The sequence below is a fragment of the Ambystoma mexicanum genome, chromosome 6p (assembly GCF_040938575.1).
Source record: "Ambystoma mexicanum isolate Mex_15411 chromosome 6p, UKY_AmexF1_1, whole genome shotgun sequence".
NCBI classification, from domain to species: domain Eukaryota; kingdom Metazoa; phylum Chordata; class Amphibia; order Caudata; family Ambystomatidae; genus Ambystoma; species Ambystoma mexicanum.
Window position 1 is genome coordinate 1,347,163,890 of NC_090935.1, and position 26,302 is coordinate 1,347,190,191.

A 26,302-nucleotide genomic window follows, 5' to 3' on the forward strand; every position below is an offset into this window, starting at 1 on the left:
AATTCCAATAAATAGAGGCGTCAAGCAGGGCTGCCCACTAGCGGCTCTGTTATTCAAACTGTACATCTCTGACATCTCATCAGCACTTGGCGACGTTCTGTGTTTTCCACCAAAGGTGAATGGGCAACATCTGAGTTGGGCAATTTATGCCGATGATATAGTATTGGTCGACCTCACACAAATCGGACTCCAACGGTTGTTAACGGGATTTCAAGCGTATTGTAATGACAATGATCTAACAATAAATGAAAAAAAGACCAAAATTCTGAGTGTTGGAAAGATATTAACAAAGAAAGACTGCTCCTTTAAGTGGTCTATTGATCATGAGAACATAGGAAATGTTCCCTCCATTCACTATCTAGGAATCCTTTTTAACAACTCAACAAGCGAAATAGACTGGATGAGAGATCTAAAAAATCGGATGGCCGGCTATGGACTACAGGGAGCCCGTATAAATGCCGAATATGGAAAATTTACAATAATTCCAGTACTGACATTTTATAAACAAAAAGTAGTTCCAGTGATTACTTTCGGGGCCGAAGCAGGGTGGAACCTGAGCTTCCTTTGCTGGGACACACTAGAAGCAAAGTTCTGGAGACGTGTCCTTGGTCTCCCGGCATATGTCTCAATAAAAGCTATAAGACATGAGCTCGGTCTCGATTCTCTACATACTACAGTGCTATGGAAATCTATTACAGCTGTACGGAAACTACATCTGAACGATCCTATGCCTGCATATAAAATTCTGACAGCTTCCGTACAATATCCACATGAAGGACTGTTGAGAAGCTGGGTCAACAAAATAAAACTAATTGTCGATGCCGCTGACATCAAATGGGAATCTGTGATGGCGATACCACAACTAGCCAAAAAAGAATTCTGACAGTGGAGTTGGATACAAAACGCAGAAAATCGTGCGAACATGAAGACTTCTTTGGATCTAGGCATTGCGGCAAATAGCTTAGATAACCTACCAAAATATCTAAACCAATTTCCATCGAGATATCACCGAAATAAATTCCTGAGACTACGTCTAAATATCTACCACACAAAAGATGTGTTGTGGACCAGACATGATCCAAAAACAACGGACAGCACATGTAGATTCTGTCGGGCCAACGATGAATCCCTGAAACATGTAATAACTGAGTGCGAGAAGCTCCTAAATGAGAGATCCCTGTATTTGGGCAAATATGCGCCTCTCAATGGCAACTGTGATGAGTGGTGGTTTAGGTTGCTCTCTAGTCAAAACATCCTTCTAACCTGTGCAGTGATTAACTTTCTAGAAAAGATTATACCATGCGAAGTAATGACAACGTGAATATGAGTTAACAAGCGAAGGATCTTGTCGTTGTGTTTTTCCGCTTCTGCAAGGTTTCTGTTTCTGTCTTTATCTTTTGAAATGTCCTTTGCTCATGCTTACGTATATTTGCTCATTTTTCTTGTTTTCGTGTCTACGTTTTGTTGTGTTCCTTTGTACCCTGGAATTAAGAAAGGTTGTAATAAAAGTTTGAATAAACTAAAAAATTACAATAAAAAAAATAAATAAAAAAAAGTTTCAGAAACAGTGGTCTGATCATAGTTGGAGAAAATAAAGAATGCAAGCAAACAATTGGTGTGCCAGGAATGAAAGGAGGAACTGTTGTGATAATGGACCACTATTGGGCCTGTGGATCTATGGCTTATATGAAGCTGCCTATGAATTGGGGAGGAATATGTTCAATAGTGATAATAAATGTTCCTGCATTGGTGGTTCCCCAAAGTGATCTCCACATCACCAACTTTCCAAAAATGTATGCACACCAAAGGAAGAAGAGGTCGCTTAACATCATCTGACAGAAGAGAGAGAACTATTTTTTGCCAAAATGAATAGAAGCTTATAATGACATTCCAGACGAGCATACATTGTTTGGTAGGACAACAATGATATTTACAGCTATATTCCTGCCAGGACTTCAGGCTGCAGTGAATGCAAAGTGGTTACAAATCACCAGATGGGAGCTGCTGCAAACCATCAATACTATGATAAAGGATTTAATGCGATGAAAGAAGAATTGAGGTCCATCAGACTCATGACCCTCTGGGACAAGTATGTCCTGTACTTAATTACAGCAATGGAAGGATGCGTGTGTTCCAAGATTGGCCCTCCTTACTGTACATGCATACCTGCCTATTAGGGAGAAAATGGAATCCTGAAAGAAGCAATATCTATGTTGTCAAACCTGCATACGATAATGGTGGAAGTAGTAAATGCATTCGAAGATGAAGATTGGTTTTCGTCTCTGATCTTGTGGGTTCCAACCTGGATGGCAAGTGCCTTCAAAATGTTGGGAGCAATACTAGTGTTGGGGTTGCTAGGATTCTGTTTTATGTGAATAATCAAAGAACAATGCAAGAATACACAAAGAAAGCTATTGGGAGGAAGATAATGATTGATGTGATGTTGTGGCTAATGAGCACACACAGACCGAAAACACCATCCATGAGCACCTGAAAGGAAGCCTTTTGGCACCCCAGGAACAATGTTTCAGTACCCTAAGGACCATAAGAACTATGTGGGAAGATGGGTGTTCTGTTCACCTACTGGGGTATACTGTTACATGACCTGGAGTGTGGATGAAAACATAAAGAATGCAGGGGACCTGTGGGGGGTGAAAAAGATATGGTTTCCGAGGAAAGCACAGTGTGAATAGAAGGTGAAGACTTGTTTGAGGACTCCACCAGAGGAGGAAATGTAGAGAAGCAGATAAACATGTCACTCATGGAGCCCACCCACTCACTTCCGGCATATTGGAAGAACAGCAATAAAGCTCTATGCATGACACCTGGTATTATCCCAATACTGCTTCGAAGATATGAGAGATGTTATGCACTGAGACAACTGTATCAAATGTATCCCTGAACTGACATGGTAGAAGGAAGTTTGCAGACACCACTGGGCATAGAAGCTCTATAGGTGAAGTCTGATAGGTGCAAAATGACATCATTAAGGGAAGATACATGGGCCCTGTGAGGCGTGTGTGCCCCACCCCCTGTGATACATGTGGGGGCCCCCACATCCCCTCTGGCCCCCCATAACGTTGCTGTGTACCCCCTACCCCTCTCTCTTGTCCCCCCCTTTTCATTGCTAGAGTTGTCTTTATTCACAAAGGTTATTTAAGCAAAAAAGAGCGGGCCCATGCTTTATCTAACCGAGCTGGCATTAGCATCTCTTATTAGCGCTGGCCTGCAGCTAGTGAAAATCATGATGTGTCAGTTTAGAAAGGGCGTTTGGCCTCGTGGAGGTACAATTTGAGGCAACTTCTTTGATTGCTTTATGTGTTTAAGTGTGGGAACAGTGTGGCATGCTCGTCAGCGCCACATACACAAAACATTCCAGTGTGCTATTGCATGGACTTTGGATTCATCAGAAAACAACATGTATATGTGCTGTTACATAAGGGAGCACCACATAGAGGCCATTAATCAACAGGGTGGTGGCTTGGGCAATGCACAAATCATAGCTGCACACATATCACTGCATTAATTTGCCATGGACTACTGTCTGCAAGGTTAACTCTGCTTTCCTAATCAAGGTGCCAAGTGGTATTGAGGTGACATCTGCTGTGCGCGCTAAGCAGTCGTTGGCTTGTTCAGAAAATTAAAAGACCTTTGCTGCTAAGCTGATGCATTTAGTCAATATCCCCAAAGCAGCCACTAGAATATTTAAGCAAGAAAAGAACATGTTAACCTTCCCAGGGATGCGCCATATGTAACTAAAAGTGATATACAAAAAAAAGTTTGGGTGTGTCCAATAAAGAGACATGAAAATAAAGAAAATAGTTCAACTTTTCTCTGTGGCCCGTTCATTCTCTTTTGCACAGGTTTAATCAGCTAACTGACACTTGTGGCCTGGTGAATAAAAATGCCCCATGTAACTTTCAGTTCTTAACACTGAAATGTTCAGCACATACTGTATAAAAACAATGGCTTGTTAAATGAGCCATCGCTTATAAATTGCCCCACTCTCGGCCTGGTAGAAATAAATCAACTGTCACCAATAACTTGAGCAAAACAGGAAACTACAACTTTCGAGACAAGAAATCGAGACGTCTTAAAGGGAAAAGGCCTGGAAAAAAACCTAAGCAAACTCTGCCTCCAGACTCTGAAAAAACATCCCAGGCCGGCCTATGTCAGAATATAGCCTCTCTGCTCTTGCACACAGTGCCCCATTACTTACACAGCACATTCAATCGCCATTTAGCCATGTTTGTGGTCCATTTTGAGATTGGCTTAACAAAATTAGTCACATATCACAACGTGACAGACACCTGAGATTCCAGATGTCATTTCATTGCCCCTGGTCTCAGGGGCAATAATATTGCGATAATATTTCCCGGTCCCAAGTTACTGGCTTTGGTGGTCATGGCGGCTTGTACAGAAATGAGACTACAGAACAGGTCTGAAGTCCAATCACCTCATCATTTCCACACCGGAAAAAATTACACAACTGAATAGCTTCCACTTGCGATGGCAAAAGAACACATTTTAAAAATGCATAAAAAGCCCTCATCTGGGTTCCAGTGTGTGTATGATAATCCATCAGCTGCGTTTTGTAAACAGCATTGTGTACGTGAAGCATTTTTGCTTTTCCGCCATGTCTGCACCAACCAACAAGCCTGTCTGTTCAGAGAAATAAGCTTGGCAGAGACTCACAAGCATATATCAACCAAGCTTCAGGCAATTGTGTTTTTTTCTTTCAGGCCATGAACTTTTGAATTTTTTTTTAAATTGGGAAAAGCACAGTGGGTCCACCTCTGTGGCGTGGGTGAAAGATTGGGGGCATGGTATGGCATGGCATTCATGGGAACGTCTGGCTTGCTTGCAGTACTTGCTGATTTTCCCAGGTCTGCGCCTAGTAGCACGGTGCAGCAAGGCTGCAAGCCTCGTGAAAGGTAATACGATTTGGCTGCGGCATGTCAAGTGCAGTCTTCAATGCCCCACTAATTACGTGACATACCTTGCATAGGTTAAGGTATAACACACGGCCTGTGTTTGGAATATGCATTCCTTTGTTTGCATCACAGTCGGCAGAGATCAGAGGCTGACATAAAAAACATGCATGAGGCCGTGACCTCACCTAAGGCGTGTTTAAGGCCCATGCCCCTTTGGGCGGTGTCCTTGGCCAGGGTCACATAAAGTGCATCAATGAGGAAAATGTAGGCCGTCTGACGGGCTATTTTAAGCTGACATTTGCACCAACCAATTTACTAGTGCAGAAATGGCATTAAACTGAGCGACCAGTCCAGAAATCAGATCTGCACTGACTGACAAGTGCAAGAACCACATTTTCTCATTTCTATCCCTTCCAAATAGTGGTGCTGAATTGCCCCTCACGGGTGCAGTTGCCCATCATCTGTGCAATTTACACGATCTGACCACTTGAATTATTAATTAAATGCTACATGATCTAGAGATGGTACACTTGTACACAATGAAGCATTTCTTGGCGCTATTTGTCCCCAAACCTCCCTTTGAGGACGCAGTCCAAGGGCCCCCCTACAGCAACAAAACAAACTCATTGAGTTCTCCCGTAAGCACGTTTGAAGAAAGAAAAGCATCCTATGTAATGTGCAGGGGAACCTTTTTAGGGAAAAGTTGGAATCGGCCGCAATGACCGAATACAATTTGCCTACCCCACCAAAAGACCTAAAATACATACCACCAAAAGTTTGAACTACAAAACCAAAGAAGTGCCCAGAAGTGCCTGTTAGCCTGCAGGTTCACAGCTACACTGCTACACTGTTCTGGATGGACTTTCATTTTCTGTATTAAGGGTGAGCCTCTTTTAGCTCACATGGATCCGCTGGACTTATATTATATTTAAAGTACTTTTATGTAGCTAATAAGCTTTTAAAAAGCTTTTAAAACTCATATATTCCCTTTTTTCAGATAAGCCCCGCCCCCAGTACTCTACAAGAGGGCCGGGCTGCACGCACCTGCGCGCGCGCACCAAGGAAGTGCCCAGAAGTGCCTGTTAGCCTGTTAGCCGGAAGCTGGGGGCTGGATGGCTGCGAGTTTATAGTCAGCGTCTGCTCGCTTTTAGCTTAAAAATGCTGTGAGCTTAACTTTTATTGTAAACAACACTTGCAGCTCGTGAGTTTTGCCCAAACTAAATTGTAGAAGACACACTCGGGAGGTATGAGAGGTTTGTGAGAAAGTAATTACTGCCTTCTTAGTAAATGATTGTGTATGTCGTGTAAACGGCAGCGTTTTGAAGCGCTCCAAGGCGTTCTACAGCTGGCAGCTGGCTGAATTCGTAAATGGTGAATTCACGTGGAAAGACAAATGGATCTGATTAATGGTTATTGCACACACTCTGGCAGATGTTAGAAGGCAATTTATGGTGCATTTGGCTATGGAGGAAATGATGCATAATTACAGCAATGCAGTTCGGTACATGAAGGACTTGAGATAATGCAACAATAATTCTTCTCCTTTCGAAGTGAATAAATGTAAAAGATCTTTTTGCTTCTTAGGCGTGATGTATTGTAACAACATAGCAGCAGTTTGTTAGAGAAATAGATTTTGTCTAGCAAGTGCTTAATCTTGACTGCGAAAATAATCCTTTAGAAAGTTACAGCCCCGGTTGCTTTTGATTATTAGGCTACTGAGTTGAAATACAATCGGGTAGCCGCCGCCTTTAAAACGGCCTCATGTGCGTTGGCAGCCTCTCATTTTGGAGGCTGCTGAGCTGGTATGCCATTGGAAAATTGCCTTTAGTAAATGAATTATATGTACTTGACAAAAGGGGTGTAGGAGACTGCTAATTGTTCATAAGCACGTTTATCCGGAGGCATATTGCCGTTTATCTATTGCCACTTATATAAAGGTTGTATTTAATTGAATACCCAGTAAACTGTTTAGATTGTGGGCCACGCTCTATAGGCATCCTATATATTATCTATTCCTTTGAAATACGTATGCAAACTACAACTGCTACTTTGGAATAGTAGTGTCTTTTAACAAAGCAGACATGAAGAAAAAGGTAATATGCTCTAAAAAGGATTCAGCACCAGACCCCATAGTTTTCAATACACGGAGAAGTACCCTCTTAAAGGCTATGCCCCTACCACCTTCCCCAATTCAAGGAACTAATATTCAAGAAGCATGTATAGAGAGTGAACCTCCACATAGTACGGACATTGAATTTGTAAAAATTGCAGAGGAAATGGAGGGAGAGAAATGCCATAGGGAGGAAGCAACACCTGCCCAATTGCAGCTCCTCTTTGATGATGAAGGAGAGTTGGGAGGACATATGAAGGAATGTTTTGAAGATCGGGACGTAAGCTCTGAGAGCATAGATACACAAAATAGTCCCATGGCAGACACCCCACTTATATTCACCAAGGGAAGAATAACACAGCTCTCAATGATGGGTGAAGAAATAGAGAGTTCACAAGGTGATCGAGTGGGGAAAGTAATGTTTAAATATGGGAATTTAAATAACGCAAGTAGGGAAAGGACTTTTATCATAGTCACACTTTGCGAACTTAAAGAGTGGCTCCAGACAGAAATTTCTAAACAAAGAGTATGCTTGGAGCAAATGTCTGAGAGAATAAAACTGATGGAAATTCGAGGTGGAAATGTGGAGAAAGCCATATTGGATTATAACACAGGAGCTCCAATAGGGGAAGTGAGCAGCGTAAAGGGAGTTGAAAATAGTAAGGATGCACACAAAACATACAAAACACACAAACAGAATGATGGGGCCGTCCGAGACACAGGACTAACAACACACCCTACTGAAGTATTGGAGGAATTAAGTAAAAACAACGATGCAGAAGAGGGCGACTTAAAGGTAGTCGTATCAAAAAATGCAAAAAAAGGAGAAAAAAAACAGAGAGTATTAAAAGCAGCAGAACTGAAAATTGGTAAGGCTTCATCATTAAAATTCCTGCGCAATATAGGAAAAGGGCTTACTGGAGAACACGTTATTGGTGTTATTGATGATGAGGGAAGTAAAGAGGGGTCCAAGGAAGGTGACTCCATTGAAAATGGTCCTCATTATGAAAGCTCAGATATAAAATTGAAGGATGCACTTAAGGGGAAAAAGCCAGAAAAAATTTATATCAATGAAGGAAGATTTGTGCCAAAAAACCAAGACCTAACATCGAAGGACTTAAGCAAGGGGAATATAATTGGAAAAACAACAAATAAGGGAAATGAAGGAAGACAAATGATTGATTTATCTAAATCCCCTATTCAGGCTAAGGAAGGAAGAGCTGTGTATGACATTTTTAAACCCCTTATATCCACGCCCCCGAAACAACAACATATGACACCTCACAGTGATGGGAGGGAGAGCATATGGGAAATTAGTGGTGATATGGAAAAGGAAGAGGAATACAGATACCCCAGAGGTAGAGAAAGACAAATGTATGAAAGTAGTAATGAAAAACAGAAGGATGGAAAGTCAGAAAGCGTAAAAGAAGAGGATAAAATGACAGTGGAAGAAAGTGTTAGGAATATAGTAAGGGAGATATTGAAGGAAAATAATTGGAGTGAACCACAAACCATGATAGGAACTACAAGTGAAGAACTAAGGAATAAGAGAACAGACATAGGAAGTGAACATGAAAGGGGAAGAGGGAGGTTACAAGAGCATGAAGAATACCATAATAATGAAAACCAGTGTAGTTTTAATGAACAAGTGAATGGGGGTGGGGAAGGAAATTACAGATTGAGAGTATTGAAACTTCGTAAACCCAAATACCCAAATGCACCCGGGCTGATAATACAATATTTGTTTGAGGAGTGAGGTCTGTGCTCTCTAAATAGGAGGACAATCTTGGAATTATTTGAAGAAATCCCAGAATTACGACTAATAACATCTGAGGACATACAACTTGTTGATTTTATAAACGGGTGGAGGTATGACTATGTTAGACTGGTGATCTACTCTCCATTGGTTAGAAACATCATAATGAAGGAGGCAGATAGCCTTCATAAATATGGTTATGATGTAGGCATATGGGAAAACGAAAAGGAAGTGACTGAAGAGAAAAAGGACTTGCGGTGGAACCGTGATAAATCTGTAAAACAGGAGGGAAACCATATAGATAAAAGTGAGAACTTGAATTTGAGGAGAGTAGCAGAGGTCCTAGAGACTCAATTGCGAAATTAAGAGCTTTAACCCAACCACTTTAGGCCTGATCCTACATTGAAAATTTTGAGTTGAATTCTAGGGGAAATAAACATTTAATAGGCAACAGTGTCATTTGCGCGTCCCTTAAATTGTCAGATATTCTTTTTATACAAGAAACTTGGCTTACAGAGAAGCTATTATGAGATGGGTTTGTAACGGCTTCTCTTCTGGCTAAAAAAGGTTTGTTTGGAAGACCAAAAGGGGGTATAACTACTCTTGTTAAAAAAGCAATTGGAATGCTAAAGTATAAAGATGAGTGTGATATATATGGTGAGATTCTTGGAACAGTGTGGGCTCGAATAGTGGGGGACAAGAAAGAAATGTTCATCCTATTGAATGTTTAGAGAACCCCGGATTCAAATCTCATCACAATTTTGGCTAAACTAGATACATATCTTAATGAATGGTTTAGTAAATATGGCGATGCCAGCATTATACTTGCTGGGGATTTCAATGCGAGTTGCAACCTGAATTACGCAGAAATACAGGATTGCTTTCAGTTTTGATCATCATAATGTGGAAAAGGGCAAAATGAAGAGAGTGGAAGGTAGAATGTGGATGAGCTGGGCTTTAGGGTGGGGGTTACAACGATTGGAAAACGAAAAACCCACATGGGCTGCTAGGGGTGTAAGCTCCGAGATTGATTTTATTTTTCTATCCGCTAATATCTTTGGAAAAGTAAAAAACTTTCAAGTGAAAGAAACTAGAATGAGTGACCACACGTTGCTAAAGTTAGAACTAAAATGGCAACCGAATATCTCATCAGGAGGGATACAAATTTAAGGAATCTAAGTGTGAGCAATAGAGGGAATCGTGTGCGATGGTCTGAAAATAAGGTGAATAATTTCAATATGTGTATGCTAACTGAATTTAATACCTGCAAGTTAGAAGATAAGATTGAAAGATATTCTGTAAAGGGCTTTCCTGAATATCTGAAAATAGTGCTAGAGGCACACCTCACATCACAGATTAATCATAATAAAAAACATAAGCATGTATACTCTGTAGAAATTAGAATGAAAAGAAATGAACTTAGAAGGGAGATTAGGAAAATCACTAAGAGTCCTAATTTTTGCATGAATGGTGTTGAAAAAATCAGGAAGTTAAAACAGAGGTAAACCAACTGGTTAAAACTTGAACGCATTCGTATTACCCAGGTAGATGGGGAAAAGATGCTAGAAAGTCTGCAGGGGAAAAACACCAGGGCCTTTTGGGACCTTATAAACCATAAAGAAGAACTGAATTGGAAAAAAAATGACAAATCTCATATCTGAAGATGTTTGGATAAACTATATTGAGCATATGTATACATCCGAAAATGCTTTAGAGTATATGAAAAAATAGAGAAATGGGACTTAGACATCGTCATAGAAACTTTTCAGGAGAAGATAAAGAAATCTAACCCCTGTAGAGCCCCTGGACCTAACAAATTAACTAATAACGTTCTGCGGCATTCCTCACAACTTTGGGCAAAGATTCTTCATATCCAATTTCAACATATAATAGATTCACAGACCATTCCTGATTCTTGGAAATGATCATATATGGTTCCAATCTTTAAAAGGGGTGCAAGGGAAGATCCAGAGAATTATCGAACTCTCAGTATAATGGATGCAGATTCAAAAATATTTGCCGCCATTATACTGGAAATAATTAATGATTGGATTGAAGAGATGAACATCCTTGATCCTAGAATAATAGGATTCCGCAGAAATATGGGGACGGACTGTGGAGGACTCCTGATAAAGTGTCTCCAGACATCTGCCTGGAAATCTTTGGATGCACCAATCTATGTTGCATCCATGGATTTAAGCAAAGCATTTGATTGTGTAAATAGAAACCTACTGTGGCAGAGGCTTGATAGTTATGGAATCCCAAAGGGGCTATTAAGTATTATAATATCATTGCATAATGACTCTAAAACGCAGATCAGATTAGACTCAGATGGCCTTCTGTCAAGAGAATGCTCCTTTGAGAATGGAATTAGGCAAGGATGCATTCTTGGACCCACTCTGTATAATCTTTATGTTGCAGGAGTAGGAATAGTATTGGAATCATCAGGATTGGTTTCCCCAAAGATAGGGAAATTGAAAATTAGCTGGGTGCGCTATGCTGATGATTTTTTGCTTGTAGATACCTCGCCTGTGGGTCTACAAAGATTAATAACAACTTTCGGCAAATATATGTTGGGAATGGAACTAAAGATCAATCCAGCGAAATCTGTTGTTACCAAATTCACAAAAGGAGTGGCAAAATGTGGGAAGACTAAGTTTGTGTGGAATTGGGATAGCAAAAAATTGATAGTTAAAGATAATTTTCAATTCTTGGGGTATCCTGTGGTAGCTAATTATAGTAAGACCTTTTTGATAAATTATCTCTATTCAATAGTCAACAGTATGCTAATTCAAATGAAGAGAGTTGATAATAAGTATGGGAAATTCTCCCTGGAGCCATGCAGAGAATTTTATATAAGCAAGCTACTTCCCACAATTATGTATGGAACCGAATTTTGGCCAAAAACAATGGATACAGAATATAAAGCTGTCGAAAGTAAAATTTGGAGATCAATACTATTTTTCCTGCCTAAATGCATTCCTATAGAAGTTATAAGATACGAATTGGGTATACAATCACTTGTGAGTTTGATTCATTGGAAGAAACTGTGTCTTATGAATAAATGTGAATTTTCTAAGGAAAGTACTCTTTACTCCCAGCTCAAAGAGAATGACACTGATGGATTTATAGTAAAGTTAAGATCTGATTGTGAAGTACTACTCAAAGAAGTAGGTGTGACTATGGATTACTGGGGAAAAATCCTAACATGGTAAAGAAAAGACTTAAAGTGAACGACTGGGAAAAAACTCATTTGATAATCTGTAACACAAAGCTGTATACGCAAATATTAACAGCAGGAAAAGGAGTCAATGAAATGGAACAATATTTAAAGAAATTTCCTAGTAAAAAAATGAAATTGGTTTTATGAGATTTCGTATGAAAATTTGTTGACTAATGAAATAAAAAGCATAAGGGCTAGACAAATGGGTGTTGACGGATCGTGTAGATTCTGCAAAGATAAGGGTGAGCTGGAAACTCTTCACCATCTTATGTCCGAATGCTGTGAGTTATCAATCAAAAGAGAAATGTACTTTAAAGATTTTGTCTATAACGTATGGTTACTGAGGGACTTTTTATGGAAAAAAATGTTACATGGCGAATCAATGTCCTTGAGAATAAGAGTTCTGACATTTATAGAACAGGTGTGTGAAATAGAATAAAATTCGCTGAAATTTTATTATGATTGTATTAATAAACTGATGTAAATTTATTATGTGTTGCACAACAATTAATTGTTAATTGCAAATTGTAAATCTTAAACTATGGATTCACAAGATTTTAAATCTATGAATTATCTATGAAATAGCTTTTCCTTTTAAAAAATGTTTGTAAACGTTTGTAAAAACTAAAACAAATAAAGAAATAAAAAAAAAGGTTCAAACCTTTTGTGATATGTATGTTTTGGTGGGGTAGGTAGGAAATAAAAAACAAAAAAAAAGGCTGCGGGAGCTTCGGGGATGTCCCCCGCAACACCCCGCTCACAATACTTTAGTGAGCATGGTTTCGGGGGACACAACTGCAGCAGCCTGAAAAAAAAGAAAAGGACCCTGCAGCGCCGGTTCCCGATCACAGAAGTCAAACGGAACCAACGTCGCAGACACACAGCGCTTTGAGGTGAAAGTTAAGTAGGGGGATGGGAGTGTCTTGGGGGTGTGGGCAGGGTTGCGGATGGGGGCAGGGGTTAGATTTTGGGGTTGTTTTACAACAAATGTCCGCATTGGAAATGTACGAACATTTATGTATATCGTACATTTCTCATGCAGTCATTTCCATCGAGGACCTTTCCGCCACGGTAAAACAACCCCAATCCGAAAAGTTAACAAATCACACAGACCCACGCCCCCTACCCCTCGCATTGGAATTGACAGTTTGATTTATGGCGATTAAAACTGAAGTCAACTGGCACAATAAATTAGTAGAGGTTTTAATCAAGACAACAGGTCCATAAACCCTTTGTGTGCTGACTGCTCTCACTAACACTCAAACAACAGAAGGTAAAGTAATTATAAAGTTATTCCTATGGCTAAATCCCTAGCCAACATTTAAATGACCCTATCTGTGCGTAATCTCTTACCAATTGATTAGGGGCCCTAGTTGGTGCTGCTGGGCCGACTACAAGTGGTGTTGAGATCTTGTCCCTGAACTCTCTAAAAACACTTTCCTGGTGTCTAGTACGTGCACACAGATTGGAGGTCGATTCTTGTATTTTTAATTTGTCGCCCCCAATGTGTGTGTCTTATCATTAAAAACACAACAATACAACACCCAAAGCAACTGGTTTTAGAGAACAGTTGTCAGTGGGAGAAATTTTGCTAAAAACAAGGGGCAAAAAGCATATTTCTCGCTTGCCCAAACTTCAAGTGTACCACTCTGTGTGTGGTTAACAGGTTAAGTTTCTTCAAGCAAACCCTTAGTTTTCTTTATAAGGGAATGAAGGTCCGGGTTATCCCCCAGGCCTATTGATTAGTCAACCAGTTTCAGCGGGATTCTCTAGTAACCGCTTTCTTCAGGACGAATACTTTTTGATTCTTGTATTCTTAACAGTATCTTCAGCACTGTGAGGTGTTAGAGAGTGTCTTCTAGCATCCAAGACTTGATAGGGTAGTCAATTCCTAGTCCTATATGGACAAAAAGACAAGAAAGGGGGGGTTTTCAGGCTCCAAGAGGACGAGGCAGGGCCAGAGGATGCCAGAGGATGGTGGCCGAACCAATCACCCAGGGTCACCAGGAACAGAGGGAAAGGATGGTACCAGCAGAACACCATCCACCAGTACAACCCCTAATGCCTGAGACAAAATCCTTGGAGGTTAAACTATCCACCTTTACCCCCTCACGTATCCAACTAAATGTGTTACAGAAGGGTCTTTCTTTTGTCCCTACAACTCTTCATGACCCTTTTCAGACAAGAATTGAGATCACTCAACTGATGAGAAAGATCAGGCTCAAACAGTTCTTTGCGGAGAACACACACAATGGACCTACAGATGTGACAGGATTACATAACAAATCTACATATTATCCTCCACCACACAGTATAAGTGTAGAATCACAGACCTTTGAAAAGCTAATTCTCAAGAAACTTGATGAAATTGAGGCAGAAGACAACTTGGGCACCTACCATAACATGACTAAACAGGAAGATCTAGCCCTTAAAGAACTGAAGAAGAATTTAGACATAATCATAAAACCTGCAGACAAGGGGGGAGCGATTGTCATCATGGATACAGTTGACTATGATAGAATGGTGAATACACTAATAGATGACCGGACCACATACAGGAAACTTGGCAGTGACCCAACAGACAGACTCAGGAATCTTATCAATCCAATTATCGAAGAAGCAGAGGCAGAGGGACACGTAAGCAGTAAGGAATCAGCTTTCTTGACGCCTAGATTTCCAAGATGCCCTGCCTTTTACGCATTACCAAAAATACACAAGGGCGTCCTCCCAACCCCCTGTCTCCCCATTGTATCAGGGATTGGCTCGATTTTAGAACCTCTCTCACAATTTACCGACTTCTTTCTGAGAGAAGAGGTCAGTAAAATGCGCTCTTACGTGAAGGACACCACAGCCATTTTGGTGTATCTAGACAGTCTTGTCCTGGAGAATGAAGACATCTATATAGTAACTATGGATATAGAGTCATTATATTCTAAAATCCCTCAAGAAGAAACACTTAGGGTTATTGAAAGTATACTACGAGCCAAGACACTGGATATGCCTGTGACACTGATCATGCAATTGGCAGAAATAGCCCTAACCAAAAACTATTTCATTAATGGGGACAACTTTTACGAACAGATAGCTGGAACAGCCATGGGCGCGACATTTGCACCCACTCTGGCGAATCTTTATGTTGCCAATTTTGAAGAGAATCACATATATTCAGAGACGAATCCTTTCTCAACCAACATAATTAGTTGGCGTCGATACATCAACAATGTCTTTCTACTTTTTAATGGAGACGAAACCACTTTAAACAACTTTATTGCGTGGATTAATGGATTGAATCCCTTCCTAAACTTTACCTCTGAGGCAAGTAAGTCGTCTGCAACATTTCTCGACCTTAAAATCACCAGAAAAGGTCAAGCATTTGAAACAACGGTTTTTCAAAAACCCACTGACAGAAACTCTCTGTTGGACTACAACAGTTTTCATCAAAGGTCCCTAAAAGAGAACTTGCCCTTTGGGCAGTTCCTCTGATTCAGGAGGAACTCTACCTCAAGAATCGAATATGAAACCCAAGCAACTAGGCTCTCGAAGAATTTACTTGAGAGACACTATCCCTACAAAATCATCAAACAAGCAAAAAACGGCAAGAAACATACCAAGAGAAATAACCCTTAACCAATATGGCAGGAGACAAAAAGATGACAAAACTTTCACAGCAGTATTCAGTCATTCCCCAATAATTAATCGCCTAAAAAAAGCGAACAGGCTCCCCTACACCGGACCAAAAGAATCTCTGTCACAGTGGAGATTACTGAAGACACCATCTTTACTACTGATCCTGGGTCTCCACCACTGAGGTATGATGATTATTACCCCCTACAGGTGGCACCCCCAGAAGTTTTTAATTGTTTAAAATAGACCCGTTAGTACTTGAGACTGATATCAGTCCCCTCCTTTCTTGTCTTTTTGTCCATATAGGACTAGGAATTGACTACCCTATCAAGTCTTGGATGCTAGAAGACACCCTCTAACACCTCACAGTGCTGAAGATACTGTTAAGAATACAAGAATCAAAAAGTATTCGTCCTGAAGAAAGCGGTTACTAGAGAATCCCGCTGAAACCGGTTGACTAATCAATAGGCCTGGGGGATAACCCAGACCTTCATTCCCTTATAAAGAAAACTAAGGGTTTGCTTGAAGAAACTTAACCTGTTAACCACACACAGAGTGGTACACTTGAAGTTTGGGCAAGCGAGAAATATGCGTTTCGCCCCTTGTTTTTAGCAAACTCTCTCCCACTGACAACTGTTCTCTAAAACCAGTTGCTTTGGGTGTTGTATTGTTGTGTTTTAAATGATAAGACACACACATTGGGGGCGACAAATTAAAAATACAAGAATCGACCTCCAATCTGTGTGCACGTACTAGACACCAGGAAAGTGTTTTTAGAGAGTTCAGGGACAAGATCTCAACACCACTTGTAGTCGTCCCAGCAGCACCAACTAGGGCCCCTAATCAATTGGTAAGAGATTACGCACAGATAGGGTCATTTAAATGTTGGCTAGGGATTTAGCCATAGGAATAACTTTATAATTACTTTAACTTCTGTTGTTTGAGTGTTACAATAATTTGGCATAAGCAGGAGGGAACTGCCTTTAAACTCCCCTTTGTGGTTACTCATTGCTCTCACTAACAGACACAAAAGCCCAAGGTGATAATGAGCACCAAGCCAGAACTATCAAGTCATCACAACATTACGGCAGTGCACTCTCATTCGCTATTTGCTTAAATACCTGCATGTTAGGATCACACTTGTTGGACACGTTTGTGTTGAATGAATAGCACACACCATGAGGGAAAGGCTGCAGATAAATAGAAGAACCCCTAGTGGCAGAAATCATATATTGAATAGCCATAGGTCCACCCCAATGCTGAGTCCTTGCCAGCAATGTTATAATTATGTAATCAAGGTTTATGATTTCTTGTGTCCGTCATGGCAATGAGCTGTGTTGATAATATCAGATGTAATAAAAGAAACGCAGCCCTTTACGACGTGAAGCCATTGTAGAAATGTGTTGACTAAAGATGATTTAAACTCTTATGACCCATTAGATAACCTTGTAAAACCATATACAATGATCAAATTATTTGTGCCAGGCTATTTGTCCTGGTGGACCATGGCGTTATGGATTTAACAACTGTAGAAGAATTCTGATTTCTTACTAGTTCCCTGGTACTGGTTGACTGTTTTTGGGGTGTAGCAGGAGTAGTTCATAAATAATTTGCATCAGCATGATTGTGAATGACATACAATAAATGGCCTCTTGGTATTATTTCCCTCTATGGTTTGGTTAGCTGTTTAGCTGGGATAAGTAATGTGGCAGTGGAGTCAAGGATCTCAAAATAAGGAGAGATCATTTTGCTTGAGTCTTAACATTGGTAGAGCTAGAGTTTGAAATAAAATGTTTGACCATTGATTTAAGAGGTAAAACACATCTTTAATAAGAACCATAAAGGATTTCAAATCTGTTACAGGTTCATGAGTATCGGCATGATCAACTTAATATCCTCAGACATGTCACAACAGATCTTACAACATCCCCCTTTGGATACGAATGTCTTCAATCTCAAGATTGGTCTGGGAAATTATCGCCATTCAAGTCATTTGACGTTGGTTTACAGAAAGAACAGTCATCTTTGTCCAGGTTTATAGGGACAAAAGTATGTGTACCTGGTGCATTGGGTGTGTATTGCTACGTAGAATCTGAAACAAGGAACTTTGGTAATTAGGCTGAATGTTGACGGGGAGTGCAAACAGTCTACGCCTTCTTCTATCAGTCATGGAGGAATTTCAAACTAAGCTCCTCCGCCGCAGGAGGTGTAACAGGTGGCTGTAATAATTGAGGCTCTGTTTATTTACAATCAGCTGTTAGTTTTGATCCTCATCATTCATTACGGATCACATTAGAATTAATTCAGCAAATGTAAGGAATACTTTCCCCTGTAGCAACAATGGTTTCAATCTCATTGAATAATTGAGTAGCTTATTTTAAGGGTGCAATAACAATTGAACATTTTATGAGCATCTGTAGCAGACGCAGTGGACCTCATCACAAGTTGGGTGGAATGCCGGCAGCAATACCGCCGGGATACTGCCCAACGCTAATAGCGCTACCGCAATTTGGTCCAGCGCAATTTGCGCTGGATCACGAGTTGCAGGGGTCAGTAAATCCCCATTCTTCATTGGGTCCACCGCTGGCGGTAATTGCGCTGGCTGTAATAGCACCGAAAACAGCTAACAATGACCCAAACATTGCCATTTTTACTTCCAGCAAAAAGCTGGAGATAAAATGCCATTTCCCACCCAACTCGTGATTTGGCCAGCCCTTAAATGCAGCGTTAATACCGTTACCACATCATTTAAGGGCACAGGCCAAACTTGTGATGAGGCTCACTGTAATTTCCAACTTCTGTTTTCCCTTCTTTGAATGAAAGGATAGTGTGATGAACTCAGGGTATCCATTCCTTCTCCCAAGGGTGGAACCACCTCCTTTGAGGCTAGGGATTTGATCCAGCTCAGCAAGACCCTCCACAGGAGTCTGCGCAAGTGGGACTTAATGGGAGTGACTCCCTTCTCTTGGGCAAAGACTCCCATTCCCATAAGGAACTCCCTGCCCAGAACATGCTGTCTGCCTACATTGGAACTAAAAAGACTGTTGTTACTTATGTTTTGAATACTTCTGTTTTGAATTCACTGAATAGTGACATTTCTCCTATATCTTTGACGTCAGGTAATGCTGGAGATCGCCTGAACGCCACAGTCAAAGAGCATTAACCGAACCCTCTTATTTGGGATCCCACTTTGGATTTACCGAATAGTGAAATTCCCTCAATCTCTTTGACTATAACACCCAGCTAGCCCACTTTCATCCTATTAGGTTTGGGCAATGCTAAACACAGCCTGAACACCATAGCAAGTGAAGGAGGACACTGTTCTGTGTATTCCTCCCTATATAAGAGAGGAGACTCCTATGGAAAGAGGAGAACTGCTACACACAGGCGAGCCTCCGAATCATTGACGTCCTGGTGTGGCGGAGCCATGCTGGGCTAGAGAGCCTCTGAATCACAAGAAGGACATCCCTAGAGTTGGCAGGACTAAATGGGCTGTAGAGACAAGGTAGATAAGGAGTTTGTCCTGACCTCAAATTTGAAATTGCAATGAATTCTTGCAATAATTATTCAAACCTTTAATGAAATCCCCCATTTATAGAGCCCCAGGTTATCTAATGTGCAGTAGTTTTGCAATTCATGCACTCTTTATGCATATTGTTTTTACCAATGATGCACGTAAATGTTGCATTCAAAACACTTGTTGAAACGTGTACAAGCTGCAGGCAGGACCCATTGAATTCTTAATTATCTCTTTTCTTTGAATACTATGAAGCAATGCTAGTTAGGCTTTATGTCTATGGGTACAGGATTGTGCAGATGACAAAAAAAGTGTGTCCTTTTCTGACTGTAAAATACCACTTGCAGATCTCTTCTCACATACTGTCTGAGCACTTTGTTTTGTTTTGATTTTTACAAAAAATACATGAATCTACATTTATAGCCAAACTAAAAATAAGGCAAATGTAGCTAAACTCTTGTGTATGGCTGGATTTTTCCCAGGGAGTCAAACTCTAATCCTGTTCCACTGGGATTTCATTAAAGGTTTGAATAATTATTGCAAAAATTCATTGCAATTGCAAATTTGAGGTCGAGCTACAGAGCCTGTGGCAGCAAGGAGGGCGAGCGAAGCGCTAGCCAAATGCCTGAGAGTTGGTGTTCTACTTGAGATCGGAAGGAGAGGCAGAGACTGACACACAATTGTATCATCTGGTGGCATGACCATGAAGAAACTGTGATGGGCCAGCAGGCCTGTAGCTGATGGCAAGACCAGACCACCTGAGGGAGCCTGGGTCCCTGAGCTCCTCACACTTCGGACCATAGCTGCAAAGCTAAGTAGCAACAGGGAAAGACAAAGACGTTACGGGAGCGTGAGAAACCCAAAAGAGACATTGGGCCTCATTACAAAGCTGGTGGTAAGGGGTTAATGGCACCGGTAAGGATGCCGGTGCTGTTAACCCCTTACCGCTGCATTCCGAGGTCCCTTAGCGGGTCGCACTCAGGCCGGCTGGTAAAACCAGCCCTCCTTAGCGGGAGCCGCTAAGGGAACAGGGATCTAATAACGGGCCCATCATTTACGGGCCCGTTATTAGCTTCTTCCCCATTCCCATTGAGCCCAATGGGGGCTCGAATGGGAATGGGGAATGGTTTTCAGAATGGGGATTTACCGGGTCCTCCAAGGTTGGAATGACCCAATAAGTCCCCATTCTGAGAACCTGGACCTGGACACGAGTTTGGAGTAAGCCACGGCGCTAATAGCGCCATGGCTGCCTCCAAACTTGAATGACCCCCATTGACTTAAGGCTATGAGAGTTGACGATTTTACGACAGCCTGAAAACCCAAACAGAGGTTATACCATTAAAAAGTACGCACATTGTGTCTAACAGCTGGAAAAGCTATCAAGGTTATGGGAACCTGAGAAACCCGAGTATGCAAATACCATATGAGAAGGGGATTGAGAGCGATATGAACACTGTGAATAACGGCTGGGAAAGGTATCCAGGTTATGGAAGCCTGAGTAACCTGAATGTGCAAATACCCTATAAAATTGGCAAAAGAAAGATATATAAGCACTTTGAACTGAGGCTGACTCCGACAAACCAGGGTGGGCCGCCATCCTAGATGAAATGACTTGTGTGTAAGAAAGCAACATATCTGAAGATTACTGGAATTTGGGGGAGTCCCAGCTACTAGAAGGTGGAAACTAGAGAGGTGTTTTTGTATTCTAAACAACCCTAGAGGAATGGAAGTCTTTGCAACAAGAGACAGCTTACTCTGTTAAAAGGAGAAACCATTTTCTTTGTATAAAAGGAGCTACTGAAACCCATATCCTGATTTTTTTTAAAGGAACTTGGAAGACTGAGAACAAGTCAAGCATATGTTGGGCCAGGAAGATGCCCAGCTGAAGCTATAGAACAAAGCCTCCCCTTTTTCCTTTTTAGTTGGGAGTTTTCCGAAGTGGTAGGGCTTGTTAGCTGGATAGGATTCAGACTAAAGAGCTTTATTTTGGACTTTAATGTGCACCCTTAGCTATTGTTTAACTAGGTTGGGAGGTTCACTTATAGAAATAGGCAAGTCAGGCGTTGTGATTCTTTTATTTTAATGAAAGCCCTTGAGAATAACTTCTAACACTCTGAGTCATTCTTCTAGTTCACCACAATAGGTACACCACCTAGATAATTGGGGCAACCAGACTGCTGTAAAAAGTCAGTTTCCATTGTGCAAATGAAGTTTCAATGTTCATTAACAATTGGAGCTATCATAGCATTGACATGTATTGTACTCATTGAAATTTCAATAAAAAGATACGTTAAAAAAAAAAGTTTCCATGTCAGGAAACACACAATATCGGAACACCAACTTCCGATCCGAAACTGTAGCAAGCATCCACGAGGCTCGCTCTGCCGATATTGGGGCTTCAAGCCACCAAAATTAGCACCGGGTCTCACCACGTCGTCATGCACAACCCACACAGCCATAAGCAACGTCAGTTTCAATGAATATGACCTCAATACAACAACTTCTGGCATTCTCACTAATATATGAGCTATGCTACCTTTCGGTGACCCTGTATCCCAACATTTGTGGGAATCAAACAACAAGCCACAAGCTGCGAGCCCCTCCAGGGCTGATCAGGAACTGAAGACTGTGATCTACACCGATAAGCCATAGCTACAACGCCTTAAGCAGTGGTCTAAGTGGGCTGAGTAATGCCCTTGCTGCAATTTTTGCTAGTGTGTCTCCAAATAGTTTGTAGACTGGGGGGCTCAATAATAGATTATGAACAGTGATCTGTAGTCACCAAGATATTAGGAGAGGGGCCAGTAAATATATGCAAACAGATGGAAGTAAATGGCACCATTATGATACAATGGAGAGGGTTTAGAACTCATATACTTTGATTAGCTCAGCTTGATGATTGGTTCACGGCACCAAACTCTCATCTTGTATAGCCCACCCGATTGTTACTGCTCCAGTCAGCACTCGTAGATAATGCCATAACGCCAGCACCAAACAAAGTGGAGAGCAGCACGAGTGATGAACAGCAGCAGCAGTAGATGGTGGGCGGTGGGTGGCGAGCAGTGTTTGAGTGTAGTAAAATGAGAGACCTTGAGTACTTAGTGCGTATTGAACCATGATTAATGAGAGGGGTTTGTGAAATGCTTCCAACCACTTATTTCGCATTGGTGCCTGTCTGCTTGATACACATTGCATCTATGTTTTTCCAATTACCTACTTAAAAACGTAGGGAGAATAGATTGAAAGTACTTGATTAAGTCTAATCATGCCGAATCCTAGCTACTTTTATGGAGTAACAGTATATTGTTTGATCCCTCACGGGCTTCCCTCTCCTGAAGAAGTGCATGAGATTCCTCTGTAGTCGCTTCAGGTCACAAATCAGTGTTGCTGTTGGCAGAGCCTGAAAGAAATATAGTATTCTTGGCAAGACATTATTTAATAGCATCAATTCTTCCCACCGGAGAGATGGTCAACCTTTGCTGTTTACTGAATTCCATGCATATGGTGAGAAACAGGCTGCGATAATTGGATTCGTGGATGTCTCAGATCTGATTGTTGTTGTGGCATTCTAGGCAATTCCTAATTCATCGTACACCTAGCAGGGGTGGAGATGTGGAGAAGTTCACAATTTCATTTTTGCAGTAGTTTTTCAAGAACTCTGGGACCGCAGAAAATGTTTCTGTTCCTGACACGCTTAATACCGGAAACCAGTTTCTAAGCCTAAAACCGGTATTCAAATCAGTGTTGCTATGCGGTGTCTTGCTTCCAAGACAAATGTGTTGCCCCTGAACTAGCCTCCCAGCCCGAGGAGTGCAATAGCAATTGACATTTTTTTGAGTGTCTGTAGCAAGACACAGTGTATTTTACATCTTCTGTTTTCCCTTCTTTGAATGAAAGGATAGTGTGATGAATCCAGGGTATTTGCCCCTTCCCCCAAAGGGGGAGCCACCCCCTTTGAGGCTAGGGATTTGAGCCCGCTCGGCAAGACCCTCCCTCTGGGTCTGGGCAAGTGGGACCTCACTCGGAGTGACTCCCTTCTCTTGGACAAAGACTCTCATTCTGATAAGGAACTCCCTGCCCAGAACATGCTGTCTGCCTACATTGGAACTAAAAAGACTGTTGTTACTTATGTTTTGAATACTTCTGTTTTGAATTCACTGAATAGTGACATTTCCTCAAACTCTTTGACTACAACACCCAGCTATCCTACTTTCATCCTGTTCACTTCGGGCAATGCTAAACACAGCCTGAACACATAGCTAGTGAAGAAGGACACTGTTCGGTGTATTCCTCTGCCGTATATAAGAGAGGAGACTCCTATGTTGGGAGGAGAACCTCTATACAGAGGCCAGCCTCCGCATCGTTGATGTCCTGGAGGGGCGGAGCCATGCTGGGCTACAGACCATGTGACAGCAAGGAGGGCGAGCGAAGCGCTAGCCAAATGCCTGAGTATTGGTGTTCTACGTGAGATGGAAGGAGAGGCAGAGACAGAGACACAATTGTATCATCTGGTGGCGTGACCATAAAGAAGCTGTGGCCCGCCAGCAGGCCCGTAGCTGATGCCATGACCAGACTACCTGAGAGAACCCGGGTCCCTGAGCTCCTATTAATTGGACCATAGCTGCAAAGCCAAGTAGCAACAGGAAAAGCTGACAAGGTTTAACAGTGACAGATCAAGTTATGGACCGATATATCATCTGATAACATTCCGAGACTGAATTCTCTGCTCTGCAAAGTAAGACTCTGCATATTTACATTTCCATGGATTGCATATGTGAAGTGTTTATAGTTAAGGCAAAGGTAGGTGGTTCTGTGGCCACTCGCCTTTTGCAAAGAGTAGAATCACACCTTTCATCAAAGGGATTTACATCTATTTTTTTGTATTTGGTATTTGTTTATTATTTGTATCACGCACCAAACCCTGAGGTAACTGGGCGCTTGAGAGTGTTAGTGATTACATACAGAAAGTGCAATACAGGCATGTTACAGTCAAATGTAATAACAACAATAAGGGACCCTGGTACAGGTGGGTCCGGCATGAGATCATAGGCGTAGAGTTTGGTATGACAGACAAAATATTAGCAAATCATAACTCGGCCATGGAAAGTTTACATGGTGAGGCCTCTTAGTGGAGAGGCTTATTGCTCAGCCAATTTTTTTTATATTGGCTTCAAAGGTGAGGAAGGAAGGTTCCTGTCTGAAGGGGATGGGAATGGAGTTCCAGCATTTGGCAACTTGTACTGGGAAGCTAGCTCCTCCGGCTGTTTTTCGATTGAATGTCGGTACCATCAGTTGGTGGGAATAAGATGATCTGGTAGTGCGTCTAGGTTGGTGTTTGCAGATTTTGTCCGCCATGTATTTCGGGGCTGAGTTCGTGAGGCATTTGTGCATGATGGCCAAGGTGCGTAGTGTGATTCTGTCACGGATGGGTAGCCAGTTGGTAGCCAGTTGGCGTTCTATCTATGGGAGATGTGGCAGGATCTGAGAAGGCTGAGGGCTGCTCTCAGAGAGTTATTCTGAAGTACCTGGAGTTTATTTAAGTTGTATTCAGAAGAACCCAAGAAGAGAGTGTTGCAGTAGTCGAGTTTGGATAGAGCAAGTGCTCTATCCAACGTTAAGCAGCTGCTTGTCGAGAGGTAAGCTTTACAGCTATAGAACAATTTATTGGTATAGGCCGTGAAGGATGCTATGCTGTTTACCTGTTTTTTGAGAGAGAGTTGAATCGAGGTAGGCCCCCAATGTTTTTATTTCTTTGGAGACATTGATAACATTGCCGTCAATGACGAAGGATGAGTATTTGGTGTTGAGTTTATTCAGGCGTGCCTGAGTCCCCACGATCATCAACTTTGTCTTGTCGTTGTCGTCATTGAGGCAAAGATTGTTGGTAGCCATCCTGAATGCATAAGCCAAGTGGGCTGTTTTTAAGGCAGCAAGCATTGATTACTGTACTCAACCCTGTGCTCAATGAAATAATTACACTCCAGAAATTAAAGAACCTTGCGATCCCTAACTTCCGGTGACAGCGATTTTTTATTGCGGGCACTTCCTCACTGCAATAATGTAGAAATCTGCAGCAGCCTTCTCTGAAAGATCTCGCTGGGCACAAGGGCTGCTTTCTGTGTTATCCATCGTTCCGGCAACACCATCTCAATGCGTGTTCCATCCCACCATCATGGGGGCCCTCTTCTTCTGCACTGGAGTGCCTCTGAGGGTTGCCTTGGTAACGTAGTCACTCTGTTTCCGATTGCTGGCCCTGCTTTCATGTTGCCCTATCGGTAGCTGGAGGCAAAGAGAGATGACCCCAAAACCAAGGCCCGCTCTAATGCCCCTGTCTAGCCCTTTCTGGAGATAGAAGGCACTCCCCATGCCACAGTCTCATCTGTCTCCTCTCATCATCAGAACTTTGCTTCTGCACCCTAATCCCAAGAGCTTGATCATGCTGCCAACATGCCTTGGTAAGCACACCGGCTCACCAGCCGTGGGCTATGACTCTCCTCCTGACAGTCTTTTGACTCTTTCCAGCTTTGACCTGCTGCATTACTTCTAAAGTTGCTCCTGACTGACTTGTAAGGAATCTTTTACTAAGGTGAGCTTTCCAATCTGTGCCTTCCTCCAATTGTGCTGATTTTGAGTGCTTTTGGTCTAGGTGTTTCATACTGCATTGCACCTTGCTGCACTATATGCCCTGGTGAACTTGATCCTTAGACTGCTCAATATCCTTGTACCTCTCTTGCCTTTCTCTGCTTGTCCTTCGTCTCCTGTTCGTCATTCTGTGTGTCCCTCCCCCTCTCCGCCCCCCCCCACGCCTCTTTACTCATGTATGTCATAGCACTTGCGCTCTCTGCAATGCTGTCAGGCCTTGTATGATAGATCTGTTCTATATTCTTGTGTCTACTGTCTCTACGTTCCCTATGGTGGTTTTATGTTTGTACCTTAATGTTTACAGCACTTGCTCATTTTAACCAACTTAAGGTCCATTAAGAATGTTTTCTTTTGCATTTTCCCTTGCTCCCTCCCCTGCCGTGAAGTACTTTGAAACACTGTTTTTTCTGTTTATAGGCGCTATACAAATGACCAATTCATAAATAAATATGGGCCGTAGAGGGACCTTTTTGAGGACTACCTTATTTCTTTGTGG